The sequence below is a fragment of the Nicotiana attenuata genome, chromosome 6, assembly GCF_001879085.1.
Source record: "Nicotiana attenuata strain UT chromosome 6, NIATTr2, whole genome shotgun sequence".
NCBI lineage: Eukaryota > Viridiplantae > Streptophyta > Magnoliopsida > Solanales > Solanaceae > Nicotiana > Nicotiana attenuata.
In genome coordinates, this window is record NC_031994.1 from 97544717 (window position 1) to 97555292 (window position 10576).

A 10576-nucleotide genomic window follows, 5' to 3' on the forward strand; every position below is an offset into this window, starting at 1 on the left:
CAAACGGTCAATAAGATTACAAATATTCCAAGTATAGCATGTTTTTGGGTCCTAACTACCCGGACATAAACATAATAGTAGCTACGCACGGACTCTCGTCACCTCGTGGGTACGATAGCCCCCACAAATAGGAGCACATAACCAATTAATTCACCTATGGGGGCAATTCCCTCTTACAAGGTTAGAGGAGACTCACCTCGCTCCGAAGATCCATAACCGGCATTCCAAGCCTTTTCGAAGACTCGAATCGATGTACAATGCTCCAAAACTAGCCAATAATTATGCAAATCCATTAATCTATGTTCAATTACTCATTACAATCCAATTTATAACAATTCCTAACCCCGATCGAAAAGTTGACAAAATTGCCCTCTGGCCCACATGCCCGGATTCCGAAACTTTTCGAACATAAAGTTTACCCATAACTTCACGAACTCAATTTACTCTTAATTTCATGTCCAAAATCGTGGTCAAATCCATGAATACAAATTTTCTAGGTTTTCCCTCAAACCCCAAGTTTTCCACTAATTTACATGCTAAAATCCATATATAATTAATATATTTAACTCAAGATAGGTGGGGTTAGCTTACCTTGTCGTTGATGATAAAAAAATCCCCACTTGAAGCTCTCCAAAGTCGCCCACACCAAATGAAAATGGAAGAAAAATGACCATCTCCCGATTTTAAAAGAACGCACTGCCTCCAGTCTTTTCGCACCTGCGGTGCACAACGGCTCACGTGCCGCTTCTGCGGTCCCAGGATCAGGGCCTACAACCGCTTCTGCGGTCAGTCCCACGCTTCTGCGCTTGCACAGATGCGTCAAAAGCCCCGCATCTGCGGTCCTTCCCTTGGCTGCCCATTCCGTACCTGCGACTCCCAGGCCGTTTCTGCGGCTCCGCACCTGCGGCCACAACCTCGCAGGTGCGGTTACACCAGATACCAACTGTTGAGATTCTTCTTTAAATTTCCAAATTTTGATCCGTTAACCATCCGGAATCCACCCCAGGCCCCCGGGACCCCGTCCAATTACACCATCCAGTCCCAAAACACATTACAGACTTGCTCGAGGCCTCAAATCATACCAAACAACGCTAAAATTATGAATCGACCTCCAATCCAAGCTTAATGAACTTTAGAATTTCAAACTTCTACATTCGATGCCGGAACCTATCAAATCACGTCCGATTGACCTCAAATTTTGCACACGTGTCATATTTGACATTACGGACCTACTCCAACTTCCGGAATCGTAGTCCGACCCCGATATCAAAAATTCCACTTCCGGTCAAACTTCTCAAAAACCTTCAAATTTCTATCTTTAGCCAAATGACTCCGAAATGACCCACGGACCTCCGAATTCACTTCCGATCGCGCTCCCAACACCAGAATCACCATATGGAGCTATTCCCAGACTCGGAATCCCAAACGGACATGGATAACACTGAAATGCACTTCAACCCAAACTTATGAAATTCCTCCAAAATGCTAACTTCCACAATAGGTGCTGAAACGTTCTCGGGTATTCCGAAACCCGATCCGGACATACACCCAAGTCCGAAATCATCATATAAACCTGTTGGAACCTTCGAATCCCGATTCCGAGGTCGTTTACTCAAAAATCCAATCTTAGTCAATTCTTTCAACTTAAAGCTTCCGAAATGAGAATTCTCTTTCCAAATCAACTCCGAACTTCCCGAAATTCAATTCCGACCGTGCGTACAAGTCATAATACCTGAAATGAAGCTACTCAGGGCCTCAAACCGCCGAACGACGCGCTAGAGCTCAAAACGACCGGTTGGGTCGTTACATTCTCTCCCACTTAAACATACGTTCCTCCTCGAACGTGCTGAGAACTACACTGAAGTAGTCTGAAATCACTGTTTGACACCTCGAGCACCTATCCATGCTACCACATCCTAGCTGGGCACCTTAGCTTGTTTAATCTGGAGATATCGCTTTTCACTTAAGCAAATAAGCCTTAGAACCCAATCCCAACGTCCAGAATTCTCTACCAGGCCTGTTTCCAATATAAGAACACCGTATCAATCACTACACGCTGTACCAAAACATGACTGCATACCTTTGCTGAATTCACACCTTGCACCACTTTATCCACAGGATCACAATAACATTTTTTGATCAAATTAGTCGAAATTCCACGAATCTGATGCTCCCAATGCACCTCATGATATATTTAAGTCTTGTTCTAACTCTTACAATACTGCCACGACGGAGGGGACGCGTAGAAATTCATAACCAACTGCCAAGTCAACAAATCATTGAGGCTTCACTCCTGACAAGAACATTACCTCATTCTGAACCAAATAATGGTCTTTGCTCCTTAGTATACTTCATATAATCAGATTGAACTGATCCTAAATCCAATGATCTCGTCTCACCTAGTACGAACTGCTCAGGCAATAAGCCACCCCGGACATGATCAAAAGTATGATGCCACAATGTTCCAATAGGCTACCAACTCGAACGTAATACAAAAGGGAGACAAACTCTGGAAGGGACTACTCGACTCAGGCACTAATATGAACTTTCCTCATAAGATGGGAAACAAGATACACAAAAATAGGATATAGAAAGTTGTATTCAACATCACACTATTGCGGCGTGCAACCCGATCCAAATGACATACCCATGGCGGCGTGCCACCCAATCCACACATAAAATTCACATAAGGAGATACATACCGAGCTAAATTGCTCATCACAACAAGATACTAAATATCGGTCACAGGCACGCTAAGTGCATAATACCATCCCTGAGGGGACATATAGCGCCAGAAGCTAACAACTCAAGCACAACTGAGGTACGATATATGTTTGAAACTAAAGAGCCATACTGCTCACATAACGCCATCGCTACACGGAACCTCAACACATAAGAATTTACCAAGCCGTTTCGCAACTCACACGGCATAATATAGCATTACATGAAATAGCCGACGACGAATTAACATCCAACGTCCGAATACTCCTCCATAAGGAGAGGTATGCTGAAATGAACACATTCGGCCTGATATAGAGCCCATATTCATATTTAAATCCATCCACAGACCTCAAGCCGATTTTGATCATACCGAACTAGGTCCATAATCTTTCCTGGGTCCATAATAACCCCCTTTTTCCCATAACACACAAGAATAACCATCATAACCGGAGTAATCCTCCGCATTCCACAACCCAATAAACCGAGTACCCTCCAAGCATCAGTTCTCAAATTAACGATATCCCCACAGTCTTCATACTTGGTTTAATTCTTCAATCAATCAAGTGACTACATGCCACACTTATACAACCTTCCCGTGGGGCACGCTCCCACAACCTTCCGTAACAGATAACAGGTCTGTACATCCAAACCACCGGCCGCACTAACGCTGAAAAGCGATCAAGAATCCTTAACCGGGATGCAAATCCTTTTTCACAAAACACCGATCTCAGGTGACGTTGAAGATAGTGCCAGCTTACTCTAAACATTCAAATCCTTTTCCTGCTCATCCGAGCTCGTGACATCCTTGTCAACACCAGACCGCGGCCTTGATCCTCACTTTCATGTTTCATACCGCTCACTGCACCTTAACAAGCCAGCATACGATAGTACAAGAATTTCATCACAACTCCTGAACCACTAACATGGAAAACACTTCCTCACATGGAAGCTTTTTACTTAACTCATTCCAAAAGAACCATAGCAACACACGAGTGAATTCTCACAACCGTAGAAGACACCATAGCCTTTTCCGGGATCCGCCTACACATAGCAGACCATAATACTAGAATACTTCATCCAACACATAATGCGTTCAACCCGAGTGGCCTTGTAACACGAGACCACGCTGTCTCAAATCCCATGGACCACCTCATACCTTCCTTGTGCGCATATTCGCATCTCGACTGGTACATCCATCCTGATAATTCTTCTATGAATTCGAAGTCTCTTTCTCCTTTTTCCTCCCAATGCTACACTGCAAGTCAAAACATCATAGAACATTCTGATCCTCTTATCATAAGCTGCTACGCAAGCCCGATTCCTAAGCACATTGCGGACTTAAATCCTTAGGCACCGTATTTTTAACCTTTGAATTTACTAGGACCGTTATTGAGAGTCACCCACTCTGTCATGGTCCCTTTTATAATCGACTGCAAGGCTCCGCTATCCCATGATCACCCTCTCAAGGAGACACCAGGCCGTATCACCTTCCTTGCAACTCACTTCTACGCGAACCATAATTCCTGAGTCTTCCCAAAGCTCGAACATGAGTCGATGATGCCAATTATAGAACACATTCTTCAATTCGGATTCTGTAATAAGACCCTATTCATGGGCATTCTCCGACTTAGAATCGAATTCATACCCGGCAATCCCTTTGCTCAAATTACTACTGATGTTCCCTTCCCTTAGCCGAAACAACTTACCAATATGCCGATAACCCGAACTTCACAAGAAGATAATCATACAACTCAATCGTAGGCGGTGGGACTCTCCCACTTAGCTTGAAGCCACTATTACACAACTTTGGAACCCACCAAGATCCTTACCCGTTATTGACGTGAACTTGCACAATTAAACCGCCGGATTCCTCGAAATCTTTCCTTTAGCATTTCACGAACACTCTGAATCTCTAGCAACATTCACATATTAGACCTCTTACCGGATAGCCAGTAGGTTTCTTCGCAGAAGCTTCGCCAACCACGCGACTACTGATCTGCTCACAGGAGATAACCCACCTGTGGAGATTACACGCCGACATCTTTCACCGTTGCTGCACGAGGCACGATCACTACGTCATTCATAACCCATCAAGAGCCCGTGCCCATTTACCAATTGCACAAGTCCATTCACTCCTCGTGGACATTAACTAAATGTGCGGCAATATCTTCCAATTCAAAATTATGTTGTATCCTCCTTCATATCAAGCAGCTCCTTTCCGTCATATCAAATCCCCCGCCGAATAATAGCCCATATTTCAAATTAAGTCCGTAGACCCAGCCACTTTCCACTAAAACTCCCCAAATCACTCCAGACTTTCCTCAAGGGTGTAGTTATCCTGCCACTGAATCCACATACTACTCTGCCACTCTCCCACTTTGGGCGGACTCACTTCTTTAAGAAACTACTCGACCTCCACTTCTTACACCTGGCCTTCTAGAAGTTCAACCACCGCGTGACACTTCTCACATGTCCTTCCTCCTCCTTTGCCGCTCAGCTAATGCCTTAGATTAAAGTCAATCTTAGTAGCACTTGAACCAATAGACCGCTGCTAACTTAAACCTTTCCGAAGATCTTCCTTTCTCGAACCATCGACATTAGAACATCAATTCAATCTTGATCTACCGCACCCCGCGATCTTTGACTGCTGCTTCTTCAATAAATCTCACAATATCCTGCCCCAAAGGCGAATGGAAGTAAACTATAACACCAGCGAACTTAACATATTCCATCAAGGACGACGACACCGCGTCGCAGATAGAAATTCCACCACACTTGAAAATACCAAGTCTCGTTACTCCATCGATCCAAATCTGTACATTCATAGGCCAATTGCTTTCCTCCGCCGGAAATGAAATATCGAATCTTAGAATCATGCACTGAGTAGACCTCCTTTCCAGTCATACACTACTTCCACGCACAGACAAACATCCCACCATCAAATCAAATACCGTGCGATAACCATTCATGAGCATCATAGCAACCTGTGCATAGCCTCAACACTCTCAGAAGTACGGCTACGGAGCTAAAATGACAGAATATCCTTCCGCAAGGCGATGACAATATCTCAAACAACCACGCGGGGAGAAACATCCCGCGCCCCATCCGTAGTACCATTAAAATTCCTCAATTCCTGATTTATACTAAGAGCTTCGCGTCGCATAGGATCGAGTAGGAAGGAAACAAAGGCATAAGCCTCAAGGGAATCAAACCGCACGACGAGGAATCAAGAAGGGAAGTACTCCTAACAGCCCTGTAGCCTCCCGAAGATAAGTACAGACGTCTCCGTACCGATCCGCCGGACTCTACTAGGCTTGCTCATGACTCGTGAGACCTAAGGGAACCTCGTGCTCTAATACCATGTTGTCACGACCCAAAATCCACTATGGGTCGTGGTGGCGCTGGACACCGTTGTCAGGCAAGCCAACCATAAATACTTAATTAAATTATCATTTAAATAATTATGAAACTCTGATTTTTCTTCAATTTACTAGTAAAAGATACTCATTTAAAATTAAAAATGAAAGTCAATAAATCAATACAAAATACGCCATAATCATCCCAGAACCCGGTGTCACTAGTGCTTGAGCATTTACTAAGGAATAAAATAAAATACAGTAACTGTCCGGAATACAAGGTGGACAGAAATGAAAATACAGCACAATACTCCGAAGGAGACTCTACGGGCTGCGGGCCGTCTCGATAAATGCAGCTCACTTAGGTCTACATACCAACCATGCCGCTATGCCCCTAAGCCGCTAGCCACACCTGAACGTGTGCAACAAAAATGCACAGCAAGTGTAGTATGAGTACGAAACAACGTGTACTCAGTAAGCATCCCGCCTAATCTCGAAGAAGTAGAGACGAGAGGTCGACTTCGACACTTACTAGTGGTCCAACACTGTTAAATCGATAATGTAACAAATTGAGGATTTATATAAGCATGATTGTAGTTCAATAAGGTGAAGCAGGTAAGCAATTCTTTCTTATATAGGAAAATCTCAAATTCCTTTTTCATTATTTATACATTTATTCTCAAACCGGGAAGAAACAATATCACTTTAATAAATCTCAAGGCAAGCAATACAAGCATGCGCAAATCATGCTGAGGACGTACGGCCCAATCCGACACTATTTAAACTGTGCACTGCCAGAGGGTCGAATGGTGGGAACCATAGATGCATCTATTACCCCGCTCGCGAATCATACATGCGACGCGGTCAAATATAGATAAACAATCACCCTGCTCGCGAATCATACATGCGACGCAAGTACACATAAAAACACACGTTTTATCAGTCAATCAAGACTTCATCAGGGAAGCGATTATTCAAGAAGGTGAAAACTTCTCTTTTACAAGTCCAGAAAATGAAGTTTAATCTGTTTAGGAATTCATTTACTCATTCGATGTGATCTAAGCAAGTCAAACGGTCAACAAGATTACAAATATTCCAAGTATAGCATGCTTTTGGGTCCTAGACTACCCGGACATAAATATAATAGTAGCTAAGCATGGACTCTCGTCACCTCGTGCGTACGTAGCCCCCACAAATAGGAGCACATAACCAATTAACTCACCTATGGGGACAATTCCCTCTTACAAGGTTAGAGAGGAGACTCACCTTGCTCCGAAGATCCATAACCGGCATTCCACACCCTTCTGAAGACTCGAATCGATGCACAATGCTCCAAAACTAGCCAATAATTATGCAAATCCATTAATCTATGTTCAATTACTCATTACAATCCAATTTATAACAATTCCTGACCCCGATCGAAAAGTTGACAAAATTGCCCTCGGGCAAACATGCCCGGATTCCGAAATTTTTCGAAGATAAAGTTTACCCATAGCTTCACGAACTCAAATATATAATTTACTCTTAATTTCATGTCCAAAATCGTGGTCAAATCCATGAATACAAATTTTCTAGGTTTTCCCTCAAATCCCAAGTTTTTCACTAATTTACATGCTAAAATCCATATATAATCAATATATTTAACTCATGATAGGTGGAGTTAGCTTACCTTGTCGTTGATGATGAAAAATCCCCACTTGAAGCTCTCCAAAGTCGCCCACACCAAATGAAAATGGAAGAAAAATGAGCATCTCCCGATTTTAAAAGAACACACTGCCTCCAGTCTTTTCGCACCTGTGGTGCACAAGCCGCACCTGCGGCAATCACTTCTGCAGCTCACGTGCCGCTTCTGCGGTCCCAGGCTCAGGGCCTACAACCGCTTCTGCGGTCAGTCCCACGCTTCTGCGCTTGTGCAGATGCGTCAAAAGCTCCGCATCTGCGGTCCTTCCCTTGGCTGCTCATTCCGCACCTGCGACTCCCAGGCCGCTTCTGCGGCTCCGCACCTGGGGCCACAACCTCCCAGGTGCAGTTACACCAGATACAAGCTGTTGAGGTTCTTCTTCAAATTTCCAAATTTTGATCAGTTAACCATCCGGAATCCACCCGAGGCCCCCGTGACCCCATCCAATCACACTATCCAGTCCCAAAACACATTACGGACTTGCTCGAGCCTCAAATCATACCAGACGACGCTAAAATTATGAATCGACCTCCAATCCAAGCTTAATGAACTTTAGAATTTCAACCTTCTACATTCGATGCCGGAACCTATCAAATCACATCCGATTAACCTTAAATTTTGCACACAAGTCATATTTGACATTATGGACCTGCTCCAACTTCCGGAATCGGATTCCGACCTCGATATCAAAAAGTCCACTTTCGGTCAAACTTCTCAAAAACCTTCAAATTTCTATCTTTAGCCAAATGACTCCGAAATGACCCACGGACCTCCGAATTCACTTCCGATCTTGCTCCCAACACCAGAATCACCATACGGAGCTATTCCTAGACTCGGAATCCCAAATGGACATTGATAACACTGAAATGCACTTCAACCCAATCTTATAAAATTCCTCCAAAATGCTAACTTCCACAATAGGTGCCAAAACGTTCCCGGGTCTTTCGAAACCCGACCCGGACATACGCCCAAGTTTGAAATCATCATACGAACCTGCTGGAACCTTCGAATCCTGTTTCCGAGGTCGTTTACTCAAAAATCCAATCTTAGTGAATTCTTTCAACTTAAAGCTTCCGAAATGATAATTCTCTTTCCAAATCAACTCCGAACTTCCCGAAATTCAATTCCGACCGTGCGTACAAGTCATAATACCTGAAGTGAAGCTACTCAGGGCCTCAAACCGCCGAACGACGCGCTAGAGCTCAAAACGACCGGTCGGGTCGTTACAGTGAGGATTATATATATATTTATGGATCGGGCTGCACGCCGCATCGATATTTATACGTATATGGATCGGGCTGCACGCCGCAACGATATGTTGGATCGGGCGGCACACCACAGCGATATTGCGCTTGGGCTGTAGGAGCCCCTCCGGAGTTTGCACACCCCCAGTGAGCGCAGTCGACTATATATTACGGATCGGGCTGCACACCGCAGCGGTTATTATTATGAGATATCTGTTGAGCGGGAGTGTAGAGTGAGAGTTCTGATTGACGAGAGTTGAGTCATGAGTGACTGAGAGGTTGTCCGATGGGCTATATATATGAGCGATGTTTAGCCTGAGGGGCTTGTTTATGAAATTTACTATTTTCACTTTTCTTTATACTGAGTCTCTATTGGAAACGTGTTGAACAAATATTTTTAAATAACTTTCATTGAAGCTAAAGTTTTACGAGTTGTTTGGAAATTGAACTACGGATTTGACTTTGATATTTCCATTGAGATCGTATGTTAGATTATGTATATGATTTAAATGCTCGTTATTGCACTCAGAGTTTATTTACTTTGGTTACTTACTGAGTTGGCGTACTCACGTTACTCCCTGCACCTTGTTTGCAGATCCAGGTGACAGAGCTTCAGAGTGAGAGCTATCAACAGCTTCTGAGTATTTACGGAGATAGCAAGGTAGCTGCACAGCGTTCGCAGCCCTGCTTTTCACCTTCCTATCCTTAGTGTTATTTATTTCAGTCTTTTCTTCTTGTATGGAGTAGACAGTACTGGACAGTATCTTAGAGGCTCATGACTAGTGACATCGGGATCGGGCAGTGTGGATGTATTCGTGTATTTTGTTTTTTCTTCCGTGTATTTTGTTATATTAAATGAAAGACTTGTGTTCATAACTGAATTGGAAAATGAATTTGCAAAAGACTTTTATGTTATCTGTGTTGAATCGGCTTGCCTAGTACAGTGATAGGCGCCATCACGACCAGGGTGGTTTGGGGTCGTGACGGGTATCTACTAAAAATATTTCACATGATAAAATCAATTTATTTATTTTCGTATTGTATAGAACTTTAAAATTAATTAATTTTTTACTTCTTTTTTTTCTTATTTGAACTAAGTAGGAAGTCGTAATATATAGGACTTTAAAATCAATTAAATTTTACCTTATATAAATTATTTTCTTATTTGAATTATTTGATACAATTATAATACATCCATATTGTTTGCCAAGGATTCAAATCTCCACGATAAATTTAAGTTCTTTCAAAGTTATTATTTAAAAATTTAAAAATATTAGAAACCTTCAGGAAGATTTCCATATTCAAATTTTTGTCTACTCTTTTTATGTACGTCAAGAATCATTAAAAAGAGTTTATATATGCAAGTTTTATTTAGTTCTTTTCTATATTTTAGAATGAGTTTGATCATTTTTGAATGAATAGATTTGATAATAATGTTTTACACGTAGTGAGGAATTAAAAAATATGTTATAAATACAATTATATTTATGGTGAATGTCTATATTTAGAGAGATTCTAGGGTTCATTGCTTGGTGGCTAAGCCACCCTCTCCCTCTAAATAGAGGGTTCTATTC